The following is a 24,091-nucleotide window of genomic DNA, read 5'->3' as shown; positions in this document are numbered from 1 at the left end:
TTAAACGTACTGTAACATATGACAATGTTGTACTCACCAACCTAGATTTATTGTCATAAATCTGCATGACCCTTTATCCATGTTTCTGATCATCTGGTTACCGAATCATGTATGTCTAGAATATTTGAGTGCATACAAGTTCTATGTAATAGTTTAATCAATTTAATCGTTTATATTGAAGTCATGTTCTCAATATGGGGTTATATTGTACATCTTTGTTTTGGAATATCAAATTATAGGTGTTTAGTACTATTAACCGTATTGAAATAATAAATATCCCACAATGTTAAAATAAGTACACAAAATAAACACATTTTAATTAAGGTCCATGTACGACCAGTAAAAAGCTGGCTATACATCGTTCATTAATATGTAATCTTTAGAAGTCAAAACGTGCAAGGTCAATATTATAGTGGTCATATATTGACTTTAATTAAAATGTTTTTAATTATGTACTTATTTTAACAATGTGTGTTATTTTAACATTATACATGAGGGTAAAGAAATAATGCTTATTAACTTCATGTAGACTATTATGTATGATGTTTTCTACAATATAATTGAGAAAACCATTTTACATTGAATCATTAATATCATTTTATAGGTATGATGAATTATTTTGATTAGACTTACTTTAAAATGAAAATACAAACCTGTACGTGTATTCTTATGATACTTTTTTGCTTTCAAACTACAGTTCTTATTGTATGTCATTGTATCAAGGAAAATAAGTTGATGTTTCACAGCAATTATTAGGTTTTGTTGATTATTAATTGTAAAAACTGTTGTGTTAAGAATTCTAATGACAGATGTTTTACCAATGTATCTCTGGAAGCATTGCGTTTCTAACCATAAATTTTCACAATGACCTATAAATGGTGCTAAGCCTGATCCATTTGCATTTGCATAACTTTAATCATGTATACTAGTACTGAATAACAAACAAGTCTTTAATGGAAAAGGTTAATAATCTCTAGAAATCTTGTTTAGCATCTTTGTTTTTACATAGTAAGTTACCTGTTGGTTATAATGTCTCTTTTTAAAGGAATATTGGCATAAAAACACATCTATACCATAATGTGGAAATAGACATTTCTATTAACTGTAAATTGTTTATTTCGTTAGAAGTATAACATCCCAATGATTTAACCAAAAATGTAATTTATAATCATATACATCTTATGTTAGAGACAATAGGTCCAACTGAACAATTTTTGTATTTTAGGATATATCAGTGAATATTCTTTTGTTATGGAATTGTATTATCTAACATTTTATAAATCATTCAAAAGTTTTATTTTGGTGGGGTTATTTTCTAACATTACAAACTGTGTTTTCACATATTCTTAAGAAAACTTTAATTACTTTTATCTTGTTGAAAAGTCTCAACTGAGATTACATGGTTTATATCAAGGATTATAAACTAATTATATACAGCTATTCTACTTATATGAATAATAATACTTTTAAATGATTCAATATTTTTGTTCCAAATTTTTTGTTTTGAAACTTTCAGTAAATTGTTAAAAAGCAATGAATAATTTCAAATTTTGGTTTTGCAGATGTATTACAATGTTGCCATTTTTTTAATTCACTCTGTTTTTCTATTCTTTTGTCTAACTTTAATTATCAATGTTATGTTAGATGTTGAATAATGTTAGTAAGGTTATATATTCTACATAATTCATTTGTATTTTTAAATATGAAGAATTTTCTTCAAAATGTTTTACTTGATATATATTTCCAAGTTATATTTGAAATGTGCTTTTGTGCTGCCTAAGTTTGTGAAAATGTTATATATATATATATATTGAAATTTTGGCACAAAATTATAGATTATACAATCTTTAAAAAGTTATGATATAATTTATTATTTTAAGTGCAGTCTTTCAGTTATTGTAAAATATGGGGAACTATTACTTTTTTTTCATTCCATAAGAGGATAACCCAAAAAGAGTTTAGGTATAAAAGAAATGCTGAATCAAATTAAAACTAGAGCTAAACTAGATGAGTTAGATACTAATATTATAGATTATTAATGGTATAAGAATTATTTTTTTCAGTATTAGAAATACCTTTAATGAAAATTTTTAAAAATAAACCATATTTATTGTGAATGCTAAATGTGTGTGAATATATAAGCACATTGACTTGATGTGTATGACATGACTCAAATCTGAAAGAAAAATTTAATTATGGTTAGCCATTAATTATAATGAAAACTTGTATTGATTAGCCTATGTATACTTAAAATCAGATTTTTGTGTTTGTTTGTGGATAGTTTCTTTTTTAATAATTCACAGTTAAAATTATCATTACAAAGTTTGATTGAGACTGAGTGAATTATCGATGTTCAATTTCACATTGCCAGACTGGGTAGATTTAAAATAATTTTATTTGACTTAAATGATACAATTTAATTTCTACAGAAAAAGTTTTGTTCATGTTTCCAATATAGATTATTGTAGTTATCACGTTTATTTACAGACAATCTTGTTTGTTTCTTGTACTTCACACAAAATTACATGATGGCTATCTATGCTGGCCACTCCTAATTTGGAAATGATAAACTAGAGCAAAGGCAACTAACTAGTCATCACTCCTAGTTCTTGTCAGAGTAAATAGTGAGATATGACTATTAGTATTAGAACACATACAAAGCCTCAGATTTTAAGGAGTGTAAGTTTGTTTTTAGACAGGAATGGGGAAGTAATCACAGCTCCTTAGCCTATAAAGATAAGCAAATGATTCAGTGTGTAAGATATGTTTTAACCTAAAAGATGATTGGCTGTTAGTTTTTGTTTTTTTTTCATTGGAGGTATTTTTTCACCAACAAATAAACAGCACACAGTCCACTTGTTTTAAAATAATATTAACACAAGTCAATGATATACAAATGTTTGTTGCACGGTTGGTTATCACAGTTGCATCTAGAACTTGTATAAAAATTCCACTCACTCTGGTTTTGGTTATTATAATTATACTTCTTTACTGTTTTATTACAATACAATTAGTACACTTTAAAAAGTTGGTACTGTGGCTACATTTGCAGTCAGAGATCTAGAATGTTTTACACATTACTAGGTATTATGATGCAATGAATGATATTCAAATAAAAGAAGAAAATTTAGTTATTTAGAAAGTATATTGTCTGAAATAGGGAATGATTAACGAAATTGGGCATTTATATACTATGAATAATTTGTGGAACTTTGAAATGTTTTCTTCATAAATATCCTTATTAAGCTTTCAGTCATTTTTCTTATGGTGTGCATTTTATAATACTATTTAATGAAGAAAAATAAGATGTAAATTAAAATAAGTCAAAGGTTTTTATTATGGAACATGCTACTCTTGGAAGAGTATCCAAACAAATGTTGGGTCTCACCCAATGGAATGTTTCTGAACAAAGAAGCTACATTAGAGCTTGCCATGAAACATTCATTGGAAGGATGTAGCTGTGTTGATTCATTAAATGCAAATGAGTTAACGACAGTAAATTCATTAAACGTTAAGGATTTGAGAATAGGTGCAAGGAGTTTACTTGTGACTGTGCATCTCTGTTGCTGAAATGATAGGGTGTTATGAATGACTGTTTATGGGGAAGCCATGTGCTACATTCGATCATAGTGTATAAGGACACGATTGAGCATGTTATATGTAATAATTGGTTAAATTTTTTTAATGTATGATATTTTATTTTAATTAGTGATTGCTTGAGGTCTGAACTAATTTGTATTGTAATAAATATATGAATAAAATGAATTAAGGTAGTGCTGACTTCATTTGATTTTTGCAAAATTTATTATACCTTCAGATTTAACGATTTTTTTCCTTTGAGTAATGTGGAAAGATACGAGATTTAAGAGAAAATTTTATAAAATGTTTTTCAAATGTGAACTAACATTTTGAGTAATGAAAAACTGGAGAGTGGTGTTATTGACATGTGTAACTTAGTTTTATCCTTGCTAGCAGTGATCCCTGTTCTGGCTGATGTCCTAATAGCCAAGATGCACAGTATTTGTTGATGTGTGTATATGATAATATAATGATGCTGTAAGCAGGGTCCAGATTGTCAACTTGTGATCAATGTGTTCCTTCAGGTTTTGACCTTTTGAGGGTTTGTTGCAATAACCATTTCACAACTGAGAAGAAGAGTAAGAGAGACAATAAGTAACTTTACTACCTCCTGTGTCTGCTGTGAAGTGGTTAATGAGGTGGCTATTGTAAACCAGTTTGCTTGATAAGTAATGATGCATATTCTGGACAATGGTAGTGAACTTACTGATATGCCAAAATGTTCTATGAGGTTTCACAAGTACAGACTGTCAAATGCCTTTTGAAAATAAATAAATGTGAAAGGTTTTATTCCAGTGACTGCTCCCCAATTATGCAATGTGGTATGTAAAGAATTTGTCTTTTTTGGAAACTATTCTGTAGATTTCTCAGCTGTTTGACTAGCTTAGCATTCAACTTTTCTAGGATTATTGTCATTAGAACTTTCCTTGGTGTTCACAGTAGCATGATGTTTCTGTGGTTTCTACAGTCTTTTAGAATACCTTTCTTGGGTAGTTTAAAGAAAGTCCTCTTTCCAGTCATCCAGAATCTCTTCCCATATCTATTTAAGTAGCTGATATAACATTTAAGTAGATGTTTTCAGGTTTACAGTAGTATACTATCAGGTTCTGATGCTTTGCCATTCTTTAGCTTTTGTTTGACTTGTTAGTATTAACCCATATAGGGTGTTCTGATTGGAAAATTTCTCTTACGTTTTTTCAAAGGTGATTTGATTAAGAGTTCCTTGAAATCTTTTCAGTTACTCTTCTTGCTTTGTGAGAACATTTCCATTTTTATACTGCCTGTTGCCATCTACTTTCCTATAAACCTCCTGGTGGTATCATATAGCTCTTTCTTAATTTGTTAGACTGTTACTAGTTCCTCCTGTTTGGCAAGATTATCTATAAACTATCATTCTTGATGCTCTATTTTACTTCTCTTTGCTTGTGTGTATTGTTTTTGTTTTTGATGTACTTTTTATTGTTATTTGGGCTTTGCTTTTTCTGTTTCCTTGTTTATATTCTTCTAAGTGTGCCTACTCTGATTTATTCCTTACATTGTTTTATTTTTCTTTCAATAGCACCCATACATGCTTCTGACCATGCTTTCTTTATCCCTTGCCATCTATGGTCAAAGTTTTGATCTATCTTCTCTTGTTTTTCTATATTTGAAATGTTCTTTCATGTTAGAATTTGATGGTCCAAAGTTGCATCTGCTCCTCTTTTTCACTCTTTAAATCTAGCAGTAACCTTTGAGTCTAATTGATGCAGATATGGTTCTCCATGCTGTAGTCTGGTGAAAAGTCACTAAATTGCTCTCCATTCTTATTTTTTGTTTTCCTTTCACTTGTTCATGGCTAATATTGTCTTGCCAAATTTTTGTGTTGAAGTTACCATCACCAAGATAATGTCTTTCCTATATTTTTGGAGGATGCAGTGCAAATTGTCATGGAAACCATTCTTGGTTTCCTTTTCTGCACATCACTTAGATGACTACAACTTTCCACTCTTCTCTATAGAATCTTGCAGTGATTATTGTGAAGCTAGATACTTCCCATTCTGTTAAAGACATGGTTGTTTCTTTTGAGAACATTCTCCCTATCACTTTTGGATGTGGTGTACCCTCATTGTCATGTTAGAAGTACAACACTATTTTTCCACTAGAAAGATTTATTTGCCTTGCTTGGGTTCATCTGGCTTGTCAGCTTCGTACATCGTCCTGACTTTTCTAAATAATTATTTTTGGTTCTGTTTCAAGGATAAATTCAATTCACTGAGCAAGAGATGACCAACTCAAATTTTTTGCTATTTTACAATACGGATCAGTCGACTTCATTTTATACATATCTAACAAACGCATCTTGTCATTAGGTTCTCCGATGAGTTTGAAAATAATTTCATTTATTTATACTACAGTTTAACATAATACTTCGGATTTTGAGGTTAATTATTTTCATAAAGAGATATACACAAGTCTTTGTAATAACTTATTAAGCAATATTAAGGTTTTGACGACTCAAATGTTATCTGGCTATCAAATGTTAGTTAGGTTCTTGAAGAAAATAAAGATTTCATGTTATTATTATTGAAGAAAGTATTAAACAACTTATAAGTAAATTAAATAATGTTAATAGCAACACAAGCAACAGATAAATATTCGATAACTATCTTCCTTATCAATATGGTAAGTTCTCGTTATTAAGATTTAAAATTGTAGTTATTTGAAATAGCTTATCCTTATATATATCTGAGATGCGTCTATAGGAATTCCTTTTGGTTATGAAAACGAAACTTTCCATTGAATTTCAAAATGCAGCAGTTCTCCTCTTCTATAACTTAAGTTTCTATTCTATTTAAAAGGTTACGTTGGGACCACTAACAGAAACTTCCAGCAAGAGACTGTAGAATATTTTACCTCTTTCACCTATACGAACAATTTGGCATCCCATTCGAGGTAACTGATGCAAGAACGTTTAAGGTTCATAGAAGTTTTGAACTATTCAACTGAAACTTGACTTCATGGAGAATTATTTTAATATATTATTTCAACTGTAATTTTTGAAAACATATTTTAATCTTGGTATGAGTCTGTCTGGGTAAAGATGTGGAATAAAAGGATAAAATACGATCATATTAATATAATCACATCTGTTTCGACAAACTAAAAGATAACTTGGAAATGACTGGTTTGTGGTAAACACTCGATTCATTCTATTTCTTTATTTTTTGCTCGTAGCAACATTGAGACCAATTCATGAGTACTACTAAAAACATTAAAAATCCTTTGTTTTGAATTTATAACTACTGTAAATTAATGACCAAAAATAAGAACAAGGAAAAACAAATTATAACACCCAAGTAAGAAATAAATTAAAACGAATATATTGTAAACAAATAATGAAAATCTTAGATTTTATAAATATTTTAACAATAAAATATAGCTACATCTGAGTAAAAATAGTTAAATTAATGCAAAGACTTTTAAATTTTTAAAATTAATCTGAATTTGTGCAATTTTCACAAAACACGTGGTTCGGAAAATCATTATCTTAACTTTCTTCTAGCAGCTTTTGTTGTTCTGGAGAGCAAATACTTATTCTATCTGTGTAATGGTGCACGTTGGTATCTCGAGGCTACGACATCCCCTGTGCTGAGTGAGAAGCGCTCGTCATTGTGAGTTAATATAACGTTTGCTGTTAAGTAAAAAAGTTAGATTTAAACATAATTATTGGGGATCTCAAGTGGCTATCAGGAAGAGTTATTGAGGTAAAATATATCTTAGTCAGAAAAAGGCAATCGTAAATTACTCTTGCGTCTTTGGTTAAATAACTATTCTTTGCATTTTGTATCAAAAGCTATGCACAGTCTTTTCATTTACTAGCTTAAAATTTAGATAATTTAAAAATTCGCCATAATTTCTTAATTTATCCTGCCGGTTCTCCTGTTATAAACGTATTTCTGAGTCAATCAGGCCACGTGCGGTATTTGGGAGCAGATATCCTCCATTTCCTCAACTCACTTGCAAATTTTATGAAATTACGTTTCCTTATGAGAAATTCAACGAGGTTCATTAACCCCGAACATTTAAAAGAACTTTGGAAAATTCAAAGATTTCGTTTCTGGTAGTTGGAGAAGTTCTTCACTAAAAGTTGTCAACGATCCTGGTATTATTGTAATATATTATACGTAGAGACCATCGTAAAAATTCAGTAATAATTACGAACTGTAAGGACAACTAGTAGATGTTCCGTAAAGATATAGACGGACAAATATCAGAAGCATCATGTTGAAAGCTCGCTTGAAAGAGTAAAGTAGTAAACGCTCGGCATGTTACCAAGGCAACAGATGTGGATGTGGTCATTACGGGATACAAGTTTTAAAGAAATCAAGCTATAAAAGTATTTATACCGGTAATAATAAAAATGCCAGACAGAACTAATGAGGAAAGCCTACGTACAAGTCGCATATATTCACTTTATTGTCGAAAAAGTAAACAACAATAACCAGTTAGAGTCGTTAACTATGGTATATATATACAATCAATACAAAGCTTGTTCATAGAAAAAGGCGCAGCAAAAACTTCTGAGATCAAGCCTTACGGAGGTCGGTTTTTCATCAAATATTTATTTGTATTTTTATGGAAACGCCCTTTCTAAAGAAGTAAGAAAACCGGCTCATATGGTTTTACTTTTCGTTATACTAATGACATAATTTCTTTCAATAACCTCAATTTCAGTTTCTTTCTTACTTATTCAATATAACGTACAATAGAAAAGAGTGAACACACTCATCATTATTTAAATATAGATAATGTTCTTATAAAGAGGAGAGTCCAATTAGCAATTTTTCATAAAAGACTTTTTCTGACGTCATACAGCCTCAAACAGAGCTTTAAGTATCTGACTTTTACCTTCCAGAAATAGTATACTTTCCTACATTCTATTTGAAAGTCCCCACGCCAATGGTTCAGCGTTATCAAGGTTTATAATGCTTAAAAACCGGGTTTCGATACCTCTGGTGGGCCCAGCCTATATAGTCCGTTGTATAGTTTGCACTTAATAAAATAAAGAAATGAATAGTTATTTCCCGATTAAAAATAGTACTCACTTGTTCACAGTAATAACAAAAAGTTGTTAGAACATAAATTTAACTTTAATGGTTATAAAATCTTAGAAATCCTTAAAGTTGTTAACTTCTTTTGTAACAAGTATCATAACTGTATCCTATTACAAGAGAAGTCCTTTATAAATAATCTTTATAAATGAGTTTTAAACTTTGTTTGCCGATGAAAGGAGTTATAAAAATTCATAGACTGTATGGCGTTTTGGTAGTTTTTATTTTCTTCGTTGAAAATGTTCGTGTTATATTATAAATCAAGATGATATGACCATTACTTTGTAACATGTTATGAATTTTTGAAAGTTTTGAGTGAAGACAGAAGTAGTCACATAAGATGTCATACACTCTGCTTAGTGTAGAACAAGGCTATGTTTGAACGAGTCTAGTATGAAACTATTAAATCAAGTGTATAAGCCAATGAATAATTTCTTACGGGAAACAGATGTGGCAAAGATGTTTTTTATTTGGAGTTCTAAGAAAACTAAGTTATTTACTTCCATCTGTAACGGACTTACTCTTTATATATTTATTTTAATATCTATGTTTATTTCAGTTTAATATATATTTAGAAATGCATTAACTTATTTTGTTAAATGTGGTTTCTGAAAGTACCGCCTATTCACTAAGTTTCAGAAGATTCTAAGCGTAAGAATCAACAATGTACAATGTGTGTATGTAAAATAATAGTAATTGCCAATACTATTGTCAACTGAACTTTCGAGAACCTCGTATTAAAGTTTATAAATTGACGCGCGAAGAGAGTTTTCGTTGTTGGTTTAGTACAGTTAGTTTAGCCTTGGAAGCTATAATTATGATAAACACAAACCAATCGGAAAATTACAGATGTTTAACCAGGATGGTTATAGATTTCGAACATTATAAACCGTTTAACTTCAGAGAAGTAACTTTGGGACATTAGTATTTTTATAAAGACATTAGATATTTTCGTTGAAAAAACAACAAAGACAGAACTCACAAGTGAAGAAGCTAGCTTGTTTCCAGTCAAGAAAAGTGTACCTGTGTAATAAAATAGAATATTTTTGCCAAAACCATCATAAAAGATTCAGTTACAGACCAGATAGAAGACGCAGTATTGTTTGTTTGTTACCTCCCGTCAGTACGGATTTATAACGCTAAAATCAGGGGATTCGATTCCCCTCGGTGGGCTCAGCAGATAGCCCGATGTGGCTTTGCTACAAGAAAAACACATACACTCCTGTTGGTTTGTAAAACTGTTGTATAGAAATCATTATAATCATTATAATTATAAATTGTATTGTTGTTTTTGTTTATTAAAATATATTTGTGATAAGAAAGAAATGACCAGGTGGTTAGAGTGCTCGATTTGTAATCTTAGGGTCGCGTGTTTGAACCCCGTCACACCAAATATGCTCGCCCTTTCAGTCGTGGGGGTGTAATAATGTTGCAATCAATCCTCTATTCGTTGGGAAAAGAGTAGCTCAAGAGTTGACGGTGGGTGGTGATGACTAGTTGCTTTCCCCCTAGCCTCACACTGCTAAATTAGCGACGGCTAGCGCAGATAGCCCTCAAGTAGCTTTGCGCGAAATTCAAAAACCAAACCACACCAATCTTGTTGGCATATACCATAAATGTGTTACATATAGACATTCATTTAACTTCTAAATTAAAATTAAAATTTGAAGCTAGTTGAAATCGTAATATGTGACATAATAAATCTGAGATTCGTTCAGGATAAATTATAATACGTAAAACATCTCGCATGTAAAGCTTATACGTGGATATTGTGAGATTAGGTTTTCGAAAAACTTCTTGTTGGTGACGCTTTTTGATTCTTTCACAACACTGATTACACCAAGAAGAATCTGGTTCCCAGAGACAAATTCCTCTCGCTGTACCCTCTTCACTACGCCACTGTGTACAGCCATTGGTAGTAGGTGTTAAAAGACCCATTACGTAACCGCTATTTGATCTTTTTATTATTATTCTCGTTGTTTACATGCGTTCCCCGCTAGTACAGCGGTATGTCTTCGGACTTACAACGCAAAATCAGGGGTTCGATTTCCCTCGGTGGGCTCAGCAGATAGCCCGACGTGGCTTTGCTATAAGCAAACAAAACAAAAAGTTGTTTACATGTACTTTGGATTATGTCTGGTAGACAGAATGTCCCTAACGCTTTTAAGAGTTTTGTCTGTAGACACTTTTCTTTATAAAACACTAGCATATTACCAGTGGCGCCAGTGCTCACTTGGGGTGCCAACAATTGATAGAGATGACAGTGCATGGTGGCTATGAGCGATTTGCAGCCTTATGACCCCTACTGCAAATCTACATGCCCACATGGTATAAAATTCGCGAAGTTGGAAGATGCACATCGCGTAATAAAAAGTTTTTCCAGTATTATATAAGCAACTGTTCCATTATAGTAAGATGATTATGATACGTTTTGTACATTCGTGAGGAATGATGTAATTGTTTATTTTCTTGTTTAATGTATTTTACCAGCGCGATATTGAATTTCTTTTCATATTATAATTTTGATTTTCTTGAGTGACTTTAATAGTTTTGAGTTTTAATTTTTAAATCTTGATTATGTGAAACACATGTACACACTATATATACTGTATATCTATCTATCTATATATATCTATATATGCTGTATATCTATATGTAGATCCCTATATTTTATTCCATTGTTTACAATCTTTTGCGAACCCTGCTTTGTTACCAAAAATTACACAACTGGACCGGTTAATTCATATATATGTTGTTAAATTTAGTAACTTTTTGTGAGAAATGTACTTATATTCTGAACTGTCTAATTAATTAATGTTTGCTTGTTTTTTTTTTTTAAATTGTAAGGCCATGCTTGACCTAGTAACTAGCATGCCAAATTGTGGATCCCAGAGTTCGTGATTCAAGTCTCGTTGCGACAAAAAAATAAAATCGCGCTCTGAATTTTGGGGCTATGGAAGCGCTATAATATTAATGGTCTAATTTCACTATTTAATTAAAGTAGTCCAATAGTTTGCAGTGTGTGCTATCGACAAGCTGCTTTCTCTCTTGTTTATCAGTTACAAAGAAGGAACGGCTAGCGCGTTAGCCTTTGTATAGCTTTAAACGTGGCCCGGCATGGCCTAGCGCGTAAGGCGTGCGACTCGTAATCCAGGGTCGCGGGTTCGCGCCCGCGTCGCGCTAAATATGCTCGCCCTCCCAGCCGTGGGGGTGTATAATGTGACGGTCAATCCCACTATTCGTTGGTAAAAGAGTAGCCCAAGAGTTGGCGGTGGGTGGTGATGACTAGCTGCCTTCCCTCTAGTCTTACACTGCTAAATTAGGGACGGCTAGCACAGATAGCCCTCGAGTAGCTTTGTGCGAAATTCCAAAACAAACAAAACAAACAAACAGCTTTAAACGAATGTCCAAAACAAACTAAATTAATTAAAACTGCATCTTATTCGTGGGCCTAGAATGATTTGGTGGTTAGGGTGTTCAACTCGTAATATGAGGGTCATGAGATCGAAACCAGGTGCTGAACGTGTTCATTCTTTCAAGTACGGGGATAGTATAGATTGGTGGAAAATCCAGTTATTTGTCGATAAGAAGAGGAGCCTAATAGTTGGCAGTGGTTCGGCCATTTGCCTGCTTTATGGGGCCAGTGGTAGGAAACCTTAGTAACTTTGCCATAAACAAACAAAAGTTATTGTGGTAAAATGGCGCAAATTAAAAAAGTTAAATTACTATTGTGTTCTGATTTGGTTTTCACTCAACTAGACAAGTGTGTTTCTTCTCAAAATATCGTTTAAAATTTCGACATTTGGAAAACTGTTGTTAACTTACATTTGGCGGCCATCAAGCCATGTTTAGACAGTTCCAGTGGAGAAGTTGTAGAACTTATTCAGTTTCTGAAGGCAGTGGCGGATTTAAGGTTGTCTGGGCCGAGGCGCTAATCATTTTTGTGGGCCCTACATCCCGTGTTATTATACGTAGAATAAAATTATCAATGGGCTTTCATTAAGAACAAGGGCCCTGTGGCTGAACCCATTTTAGCCCCTACCTATATAGGCCGCTGTCAGAAGGTAAGAAATAAAGTAAATCCAAAGATACAATTTTGTTTCAAAAGGAAGGATAATGACACAGATAGTAGAATAAATAAATAAATGGGAGACAAATATTCCTTTTGTTATCAGGCCCGGTAAGGCCAGATGTATAGGGCGCTCAACTCGTAATCCGAGGGTCGTGGGTTCGAATCCCTATCATACCAAATATGTTCGCCCTTTCAGCCGTAGGTTCGTTATAATGTGACGGTCAATCCCACTATTCGTTGGTAAAAGAGTATCTCAAGCGTTGGCGGTGAGCGGTGATGACTAGCTGCCTTTCCTCTAATCTTACACTGTTAAATTAAGGACGGCTAACGCAGATAGCCCTCGTGTAGCTTTGCGCAAAATTCAAACAAACAAACCTTTTGTTATTAATGTGGTTACTATTGTATTCTCGAAAGATATGTGTGTGTAGGAAGGTAGGTATTTAATCCAGTTTGTGTAACTTGCTAAATAACAAGTTCCGAAATGGGAGACTTTTCTAGGCAGAAAAGAAAACAAGCGGAAGAAATAAGCAAAGGATAAAACTGCAAATCCATTACTGACACGTTTTTCACTCGTGGCCATTGACTCGTGTTTGTAAGCACGTGCGAATACTAAGCCAACTAGATGAGATTATGTTCCTAATATAAGACACGTGATATCTTTACAACATGTGAAATGGAAGTTTCTATATATTCTGAACACTTGTTTGTTATTATTATTTTTGCTTAAGTTCAGTCTTCCTGTAGGCCAACGGCGAGTTTATAGACTCAGAAAGCTAAAATCAGGGGCTTGAGTTCTCACGATGGACAAAGCTCAGATAACCTGTGGTGAAACTTTGTACTGAAATAAACACACAAACAAACCAAAAACGTTATCGGAGGCATGGTAAGTCACCCGTAAGTGGCAGACTAATAACGATATAATTCGAGGTTCGATTCTCTTGTGGACAGAGTACATATAGCTTGTGTTGTACCTCTTCGCTGAAACAAACATACCATTAAGTTGCAGCATGTTATTTCTCAGCAGGAGTTCATGAAAACATGTAAATACAATAGGAAGCAAACAAGGATTATCCTTCTCGTAAATTACATGCTTGTCTCTTGTTTCATGGCATGATTGTTTTTACGTTAATTTGTTCCCGTTTTCTAAATAGTATGGTGAGAAATGGAACAATGACGTAGATTAGTGGGTATAATGTAAACATCTCAAACCCCGACAACTTTAATTTTCTACAGTAATCAGATTATGAGTCTTAAAATCATATCTAGGACTTACGTTGCACGTGTTTTACACGTCATGAAGAAGTATTATAATACTGTTTTAATTTGACATGTTATTGGATTTAGCTTCTGTATGGAAACGTGAGGATGTAAAATACTAGAAAAGGATAAAAAAACATGAATCAATTATTTTATGAAGAGATTTTAAACATTAGAAATATTATTTGGTATTTTCAACTTGAACAGTAACTTATAAAACATTTGGACTAAGGCCAAGGAGCAGAGGTAGTGGTCCCTAATTTTGAATTGTTGACCACAACAAGGGCAATTGAAAATCATCAACTGTCGCTTACTGTTAGCCTAATAGCTACTCTATAAAGTTCTTACCAATAAAAGTGCAGAGCGCATTCAGGGGCATACCGCTAGCTCGAAACCTGAAAATTCCAATATGCTGCCCAGAATCCTAGCCACTAAGCCAAGCTTGATCCATACAAGTACTCGTTAAAAGACACTGAATTATAGAAAATATATCCCTATATTTTATATTTTATAATAAACGTGTTTTCTTATCTTTATATTGATAAAGATTCATATAACTTGTATTTTTAGGAAAGATACTAAGACTATCTACGGTCGTCCTTAATTTTGAACAACTAGTCAGAGGGAAGGCAATGAGTGAGTAGAACCATACAACCTACCATCCGTGCTGAGGGTTGATGGTCATTCTTATAAAACAATTACAGCTTAAAGTGCGTGGAATATTTGGTGATATCGCAGCGATTTGAATACTGACCACCAAGTCCAAACTTGAGAGCTCTATCACAGGGAAAACTTATGTTATAAATCTGTATTATTTACTAGTATCCTTTCAATTTGACGAAAATCGTTCGACTGAAAAAGATGAAAGTCTAGTAGCTCATTTCTTCACCAAAAGCACCATGAAGACAAATTTTGGATTGTTTTTTTATTCATCTATGAAAGTAGACTTTTACAAACTTACAGAATTAAATGATGCGCTTTTGTTGAAGAAAGATTGACACTACTGCATAAATAATGTGAAGTAAGAAGGTTCATGCTTGTTCTCGGATTGAGGTTTTGTTTTCTTTTGAACTAACGAACGTACATTATGTAAACAGAATATTTAAAGAGCTTTACTTCTATTCCAGTACTCGAACGCGGATTTTTTTCTTCCTTCTTTCTGTTTTCAGGTGAAAAAAACATTTCGTTGAACATGTGTGTGTGTGTCAGAAAGAGAGAAATATGAAATAACTGCTTGTATTCTACTTATTAGAAATTATAGAAATTGGTAAATTCTTTACATAATACAATAATAGTAATGATATTTTTGGTCCTACCTGTATGGCTATATGAGTTAGTTCATAACTGTATTACATTTGTGGATACTTATGTTCATTATTGGTGAGAATACGCAATCAGAAATAAACAACCGTAAGAACCTTATGATCCAAATCAATTCTCATGCTTGGAATGTCAACAACCTTACTCAGTCTATTAGGCTATCAACCTGAGAGATGTAAACCGGCACGTGCTTGTGTACAAACCAGTAAGTAACCATTACAAAACAAGGGATTTGTGATATAGTTGAACTCCCAACGCTGATATAAGAAGTTGTTTACGATTTTGTAGAACTGCCATTACTCGAATTACATAAAACATTACATGATGACAAGAAAAGAAAAAATAACCTTCTTTGAATTTTCAATATTTCAGATAATCCTCAAATGGTTTCAAGTTTTCAAAAACTTTTGTATCTAACCAAAGTACAGAAAGCTTCAGTTGTTAATGTTTTGTAGTTTTTAAAATACAAATAAAGAACTAAAACATCGAAAGCTATTTTTTATGGCACTTAAGTTGTTGGTTGAACTGACAGCATTACGTAACAAGTAGAATGAATAGAACGATACAATCCTCTCATTACCACAACGAAGATTAGTTAGTAGTGGATATTGTTGTCATCTATATATTATGCCATAACGAGATGTACCTGAATTGTGGAAAAAAACACATCATGAAATCAAAATCTTAAAGTAAGACACAAAGTGTTGATATTTACCAGTGTATTAAGTCAGTATCTTGCAGTTTTAAAATAATTCCTTGTTTGAAAATAAGCAAAAAGCTAATGCAATAGGTTATATGTGCTCTCCCTACCACGGGTATCGAAACCCGATTTCTAGCGATGAGCGTTTGCAGATGTACAGCTGTGCCACTGGGGGCTCTTTGTTAATATTTGTCAGTGTTACTAAGTCAGGGTCTTGCAGTTTTTAAACATTTCTTTGTTAACAATTGTCAGTTTTAGTGAGTCAGGGTCGTTTAGGTTTAAAATAATTTTTTGTTAATATTTGTCAGTGTTACTAAGTCAGGATTTTGCAGCTTTAAACAAAATTCTGTGCTGATATTTGTCAGTGTTACAACGTCAGGGTCTTGCAGTTTTTAAATATTTCTTTGTTAACATTTGTCAGTTTTAGTGAGTCAGGGTCTTTTAGGTTTAAAATAATTCTTTGTTAATATTTGTCAGTGTTACGACGTCAGGGTCTTGTAGTTTTAAATCAGTTTTGTGATGATATTCGTTAGTGTCACTAAGCTAGAATGTTACAGCTTAAAACATTGTGCTGTACTTGTCAGTGTTACTAATTCAGGGTCTTATGGTTTTGAAACGATTCTGTGCTGATATTTGTTACTGCTGCTAAGTGAGGGTCTTATGGTTATGTCTTCACAGACGGACATACTGTTTTTCTTCTTTTTTATTTCTTCCGAATGTTTTTCAGTCGACAGTGATTCATTCACTTCTTAGTATGGTTATATATTTGTCCAATACGTCCCGAGAACTTTCTATTTTTTTTAAATTTAAGTATTTTTAAGGCGTTTGCAGGATCAGACAATCCAAACATATGTTTTGGGCTCCTGTGCGGTCTTATTTACAGCAGGTAAGATGAAAGTTGACAAAAATATCAATGTTTATGCGTCTAACACATTGAGTTGTATTTATTCATTTGAGTATGTTTAAAAAGGTCAGAGCTCACAATAAAGCATAATTTGTGGGAGGAAAGTTGATAAACTACTCGACCAAATTTTGATCAATTTACATTGGCTATTGTACAAAGATATTTTTCTACAGGTCCCACACATTGACAAAGAAAAGTAGTGGACTTGCTTATTTGTAGTTATTATAGGGGTCAAGAAGTCACAAAAACGCAAACTTTAAAGATGATTTTACCAATTTTTTCACCATCCTTTTGCCAGTTTTAATGGAATTTGATAGAAATATACTTTGTTTACAGGTCCCACACATATTCATACAAGAATCTACGATATGCCTATATTTGGTCATTTTATGAGACCAAAAGGTTGAATAATTTTAGGGGTTTTGTTTGGTTGCTTACCTATATTTCGAGCAGTTTAAATGAGTTTAGTACAAAGATACTCTCGTCAGTGTCGAAAAAGAGATATTAAAAATTTGGGAATTTTTGTTCTTTGATCTCATTTTCAACAAGGAAAGCGATATTTACTGTTTATGTCAACTAATTTTCAAGGAATTTGGTACAAATTGTATCTTTACAGATTCCAAGCAGTGATACAGACAATTTTCGATTTTGTTTTGTGTTTTTAACAATTATTCTGGTGTCAAAAGTGACCATATTGGAATTGCTTGCTGAAGACATGTTGGCCTCTTGATTTCAAAATTATTCTGTAATAATATTTGTCAGTGTTACAAAGCCAGTAGTTCAGACTTACATAGTCAACGAAATATTTATCATTTTAAATATGATGTTATCTTACTTAGTTTTGAATATTTTTTATGTGTTGATTGTATTGACTGTCACACTTGTCACTGTTACGGACGAAAAGTGCACTGATTTTAGCTAGATAAACACTTTTACACCACAGTTATGTGTCTTTGACTCGAAAAATCGAATTAAATTTAACTGTTTAGTGTTTGAGTTTGTCTCTACCTTAACTCTATACAAAAATCGTTACGTTTAAGGGTTATGTTATAAAACGAAGACGAATAGAAAGATACGTATTACTATTGTTAATAGTTCTACTACACAGTTACCGAAATTGGTAAGGTATAGTAGCGTTTCTTTGGACTGTATGCCAACTAAACGTGCAGGTAACAATAATATATTGTCCGTGTTACGTGTTCGTGAAATGGTTTAAAGCATATTAAACTTTAATCAAATGCCAAAAAGTTTACTCTCATGATATCGTGTCTTTTGTTTTCAAAATATTAACTGAATCTGCTTAGAATTATCAGCGACTGGCCGTCCAGGAAACCAGCTAACTGACGAGATAGCTTATCATTGATTTATTAGAACACAATGTTTGATTCTGGTTGATTGATAGACTGAACCAATAAAATTATATTAGTCTCATGAACATATCCAAGAACTGTTCCACGAAACAATTATGTTTTATAATAAGTTTATTTGTATAGTTTTATTGTCTTAGGCAAATTGGTAAAGTATTATTCTTCCCTGAAACTGTTACACCAAAGGGGTATTTCCTTCATGGATCCGACATGGCCAAGCGTGTTAAGGCGTGCGACTTGTAATCTGAGGGTCATGAGTTCGCATCTCCATCGCGCCAAACATGCTCGCCCTTCTAGCCGTGGGGGCGTTATAATGTGACGGTCAATCCCACTATTCGTTGGTAAAAGAGTATCCCAAGAGTTGGCGGTGGGTGGTGATGACTAGCTGCCTTCCCTCTAGTCTTACACTACTAAATTAGGGACGGCTAGCACAGATAGCCCTCGAGTAGCTTTGTGCGGAATTCAAAAACAAGCAAACAAACCTTCACAGATAAATATGTAATGATGTTTGTAATAAAAACTGCAAAAAAAAACAACAACCAGAAAACATATCGAGAGATAAAGAGTAAGTTCTACATTTTCTTAAGTTTCACTATTAAACGAGAAATCTAGCTCAGCTAAAAAAACCCACAAAAAACAACAAAAATCACGTGACTGTAATCTCTTGGATTTAGTGTATTCAGTAGTTATTACGATTTCAGTAAAAGTGATGACAAATACCATAAGTTGACCAGGAAAAAGTGTTTCATTCTCTGCATGTGATTTACACGATTGTCCTAAATTCTCGGCTCACTGTTAACAGGTTAAGTATAGTTCGTATAAAAGAAAGCAACGCTACGACGTTGACAGAGATGTTAATCGGTTTCTCGTCGTTAAAAGAAAACTGAATGTTCTAATGACATTATTAGACTCGTAAAGAATTTGTCAGTGCTATACAAAGTATTTTTCTAAGCCACTTCTTAGCACTAAGGTAAATCATGTTTTGGCCAAATTCCAAACGGTTGTCCAACTCGGTTCCTGTTGGTACTTTGGTTTGTTGTCCTGGAATATTTACCTGTAGTGTACCCGACCTTTGGCTGAGTTATTGTTCTTTTACTCAGGCAAAATCTACAAAATGTACAAACTCTGCAGCTGACCGTAAAACTGATAAACTTTATTTGGCTCCTGAAACCAATAGTGTATTTTTTAACCATGCTTTGGAGTTGCCAAGAGAATCACAAAACAAGAATTCCTGCTGTTTGAACGTTTCTAAGTCTGAAATGCATCAAAGAAAGTGCTGTAAGTCCTATAGTTACGAACACTCTGTGCTAGGGTATGTACAAAGAACCTTTACTCATGGCCATTCCGACACTGGACAAATTCCACGGTCTCCACAATATTTCAGAACATCGGTTAGAGGGACCAAAAAGAAGGATTGCTGGTCATTAGAAAACAGAAAAAAGCATATCGCATACGTTTTAAATGAAACAAATAATGACTGGGCTTTATATGAGTTATTAGATGTCTGTTATTATTGCCATTGTTTCAATCTGTCTAGCAAAGGTATTGTTTGTTTGAGAAATGCTCTTATGAACCGACCTTATGCGGACTCCAGGTCTAGCAGTGGGCCACGAGATCGCGTTTTCTCTGGTTCCGGATCCAGCTTTCCTAGTCAGTCAGATATCAGTGACCGTAATCGACATTCTGTGGTTTTGCTTGGCTTAGACGGAGTAGGAAAGGACAGTTTAACGTCACAGTTTCTCCACTACAATTCTTTAGTTACTGCTAGTGGTGATAGTGATGCTAATGGTACAAATGACGTTTCTGGTCATTTCGTTTAAAAAAATTTAAACATTTCACTAATAATTCATGTTGAAGAGACTGAAATATTACTCATTTTAAACCGTTAATATAAAATTTAATATAAATTATATACAGAAATGAAAAGTGTTACTGAAGATATTATTTTTACATTTATTTAAACATAATATTTCTCTTACTTTCGAAATTAATATATTTAAGATATGATTTGTACTAGTAAGTAAATACTGTTTTCTACTTTTTCAGGTTTCTTCCAGGAAAATACTGTATCCATAGATCTGAATGGAGAAGAGAACAAATTAACATTTGAAACATCAAATCGCCCTGATAGCTGGGTAGGAAAATAGATAAAAACATATGTATTAGCTATTATATTTTAGTTTTATAAGCAAATTCAGTGAATGCTATGTATTTTAGTGAAGTACACAAATTGTTCATTAAATAACTAAAACTTGTGAAAAAGCCAAGTGGAATATATGTTTTAGATCTGATAATGCGGAGTTAAAGACGCATGGCCTAGGATGACATCACTCCCCACGAAACAGGTGGAGTCCTTGTCAAAGCACAAGTGTTGTTGCGCAGACTAAAGTAGTGCAGGAGACCCGCATTCGATCCTGAGAAGATAGCGTTATCCATTTACGAATTTAGTCAAACAGAAGCTTAGTAATGAGACGATTTAGCCACAATGTATAATTTAAACTTTTTTGTTAAATTAAGAAATCACTCAGTGCTAATTTCACATCCATAGATATAACATTTCAATATATATATATTATTACCTACTGATTCTTAGTTTTAAATGAAAGAGTGACTGTTTAAATCAAGATAATAAATAAAAATCAGCAGACGAGGTGGCTTAAGGCGTTCGACTCGTAATCTGAGGGTCGCGGGTTCGAATTCCCGGTCGCACCCAACATGCTCGCTTTTTCAGCCGTGGTGGTGTTATAATGTGACGGTCGATATCACTATTCGTTGGTAAAAGAGTAGCCCAAGAGTTGGCGGTGGGTGGTAGTGACTAGCTGCCCTCCCTCTAGTCTTACACTGCTAAATTAGGGACGGATAGGGACGGATAGCCCTCGTGTAGTTTTGCGCGAAATATAAAAAAGAAACAAACAAAACAAAAAAATCAGTAAGACCACAAACTAAATGGCCATATAAACTTTATTTTATCAACTTATGAACACTGAAAATTCATTTGTTATTTTACAGTTATTTAAATACCTAGTTTAAAGATTACGATATTCACTCTTTAACTACCACATTCACAGCTCGATGACATCACCTACTCGTCAACGGGCGCTTTTGTTGTCGTCTATTCTATTAACGACAGCGAAAGTTTTAAAACTGCGGCTAGAGTGCTTGCTCTTCTTCGCTGCCTAGAAGCGAGGTATTTCGAACATCAAGCTTCGAACTTACACACGTTGAAAGCTGTAGTGCTCGTAGGTAACAAAGTCGACCTCGTGAGATGCAGGACGATTTCCAATGAAGGTGAGTTGTTCTTCCATCATATGATTTGATTGTAATTAGTGATTTGATTGGAAGTATTCTATTATTATGTTATTTATAGTTATTCTAAAGAACTGATATTTTATAAAACATTCAGTGTGGAGAAAATTGTCAAGACAAATATATATAATGTTTTAATTCAAACTAACAACTTACGACAATCATTTGTTAGCATAATAGTTCGCTTTTCACGTTTTTCGTTACATAAAATACAACGTACGGTTAATAACTGAGGTAAACGACATATATAAGATAAATAATATATATATACATAACACTTATCGTCTGCGTTTGTTTGTTTTTTTGAATTACGCGCAAAACTACACGAGTGCTGTCAGCGTTAGCTGTCCCTAATTTGGCAGTGTAAGACTAGATGGAAGACAGCTAGTTATCACCACCCACTGCCAACTTTTGCGCTACTCTTTTACCAACGAATAGTTGGATTGACCCTCACCTATAATGTCCTTACAGCTAAAAGGACGAGCATATCTGATTTGACGGGGATTCGAACCCTCGACCCTCAGATGACGAGTCAAGCACTCTAATCACCTGATTATCTAAATATACAGGAATAAATCTTTCTTCTTGTTGTTGGCTGCTGACAGAAAACTGTCTATATTCCAGTTTCACTACATTTATATTAATTCATAACATTAGATTTCATGTGTTTATTACATGTGTAGAGTTGTGTCCGTTGCAGGGATTGAATCTCGAATTTTTCCTTTGTAAGCTCTAAAGCTTACCGTTCAAACGCGTACGTTATTATACATTGATAATGTTGGCATTATATTTCTAAGTTCAAAGTTTGGACATGTTATTAATATTTTTTATTCTTTCTTAATAAGAGCAGTTCCTAACGTCACATACTGATCATGTTACCATCTTAATAAGAGCAGTTCCTAACGTTAAATACTGACCATGTTACCATCTTAATAAGAGCAGTTCCTAACGTTAGATACTGATCATGTCACCATCTTAATAAGAGCAGTTCCTAACGTTAGATACTGATCATGTTACCATCTTAATAAGAGCAGTTCCTAACGTTAGATACTGACCATGTTACCATCTTAATAAGAGCAGTTCCTAACGTTAGATACTGACCATGTTACCATCTTAATAAGAGCAGTTCCTAACGTTAGATACTGACCATGTTACCATCTTAATAAGAGCAGTTCCTGACGTTACATACTGATCATGTCACCATCTTAATAAGAGCAGTTCCTAACGTTAGATACTGATCATGTTACCATCTTAAGAGCAGTTCCTAACGTTAGATACTGATCATGTTACCATCTTAATAAGAGCAGTTCCTAACGTTACATACTGATCATGTTACCATCTTAATAAGAGCAGTTCCTAACGTTACATACTGATCATGTTACCATTACGTTTATGGGTTTGATTTTACGGAATTGTTGTTGATAATTATTCTCTCTCTTTTTACGTTTTCCTCTTAATAGAGGGCCGCGCCTTGGCCAACAAATACGAAGCCAAGTTCATAGAAACTTCTGCTGCCATTAACTACAACGTTGACAAACTGTTGGTGGGGATTATTAAGCAAATCAACCCGAAATACTCGAGAAGAAGCAGCGACGCAAGTCTGTTGAAGAGAGCACGTGGTTTGATGTGTAAGCTTATACATGTGTGAAAACGAAAAGTGAGGTCACACGAGAGTCTGTCGGACTCCGTTAACAGAAATCCTTGTTTCCATTCACATGTTAGTTAATTTAGTCTTCTGGTAATAACAAAGCTTATGTATACAGATGTTATTTACAATAAACGAGTATAACAATTCATAATTCGTAACAGAGCTACAGAAAAAAAATGTTCGTTTATATATATAAGTGTGAAATACTTTAGAGAAAAAAAAAGCGAACCCGTTCTTTGTTTTAAAAAAGTTCGTCATGTTTCGAAACAAGTACTTCGCAAAGTTATTAAGTGTAAATACTATCATATCTTTTTGGATTCGCTTTCAATTAATGTACTTTGTCCTTGAAATCTATTTCAAACTAAATTTCTTGGAACAACTATATGGGATATTATTAATTGTTTAAAATAATTAAAATCACAGAAAGTATAAATGAAAATATTCCAAACAAAAATTTCTATAGGAGTTTATTTGTTCTCACACCATACATTTATCATAAATATATATATACATTTACATATTTATCAATGACATGTAGCTAAATTTAAAAAAAATGAAAGATGCATTAATTGATTTTAAATCAATGATATTGAACGTATACACTCTTTTGTCCAGTGGTTCAGTGATAAATTTGAAAGCTTACAACGCTAAAATCCGGGTATCGATACTCGTTTTTGGCGGAGCACAGCTGACCAATTGTGTAGTTTTGAGCTTAACAATAAACCAAATTTAATGCATTTGATAAGCAAACGAACAGCGTGAGATGTTAGGAACATTTCCATGTCATATTCTGTCACAAACTAAACAACTCTCGAGACTGCGCCTTTTGGGTTTATTCTGAGCCTAGA

The 24,091-nt window shown here is 33.2% G+C and overlaps 1 long non-coding RNA gene across 1 annotated transcript; it reads left to right on the top strand.

Annotated features, from left to right (window-relative positions):
• The first annotated feature begins 7,185 nt into the window (after positions 1-7,185).
• LOC143228263 (uncharacterized) lies at positions 7,186-23,373 on the top strand. The gene is made up of 4 exons (XR_013015294.1): positions 7,186-7,322; positions 20,336-20,424; positions 21,358-21,577; positions 23,056-23,373. It is a non-coding gene; the product is annotated as an uncharacterized LOC143228263 (long non-coding RNA).
• The last annotated feature ends 718 nt before the right edge of the window (positions 23,374-24,091 follow it).

This window comes from Tachypleus tridentatus, chromosome 10 (assembly GCF_004210375.1).
Source record: "Tachypleus tridentatus isolate NWPU-2018 chromosome 10, ASM421037v1, whole genome shotgun sequence".
Lineage (NCBI taxonomy): Eukaryota > Metazoa > Arthropoda > Merostomata > Xiphosura > Limulidae > Tachypleus > Tachypleus tridentatus.
Note: the sequence above shows the minus strand (reverse complement) of the source record. Positions and strands in the feature narration are given on the sequence as shown.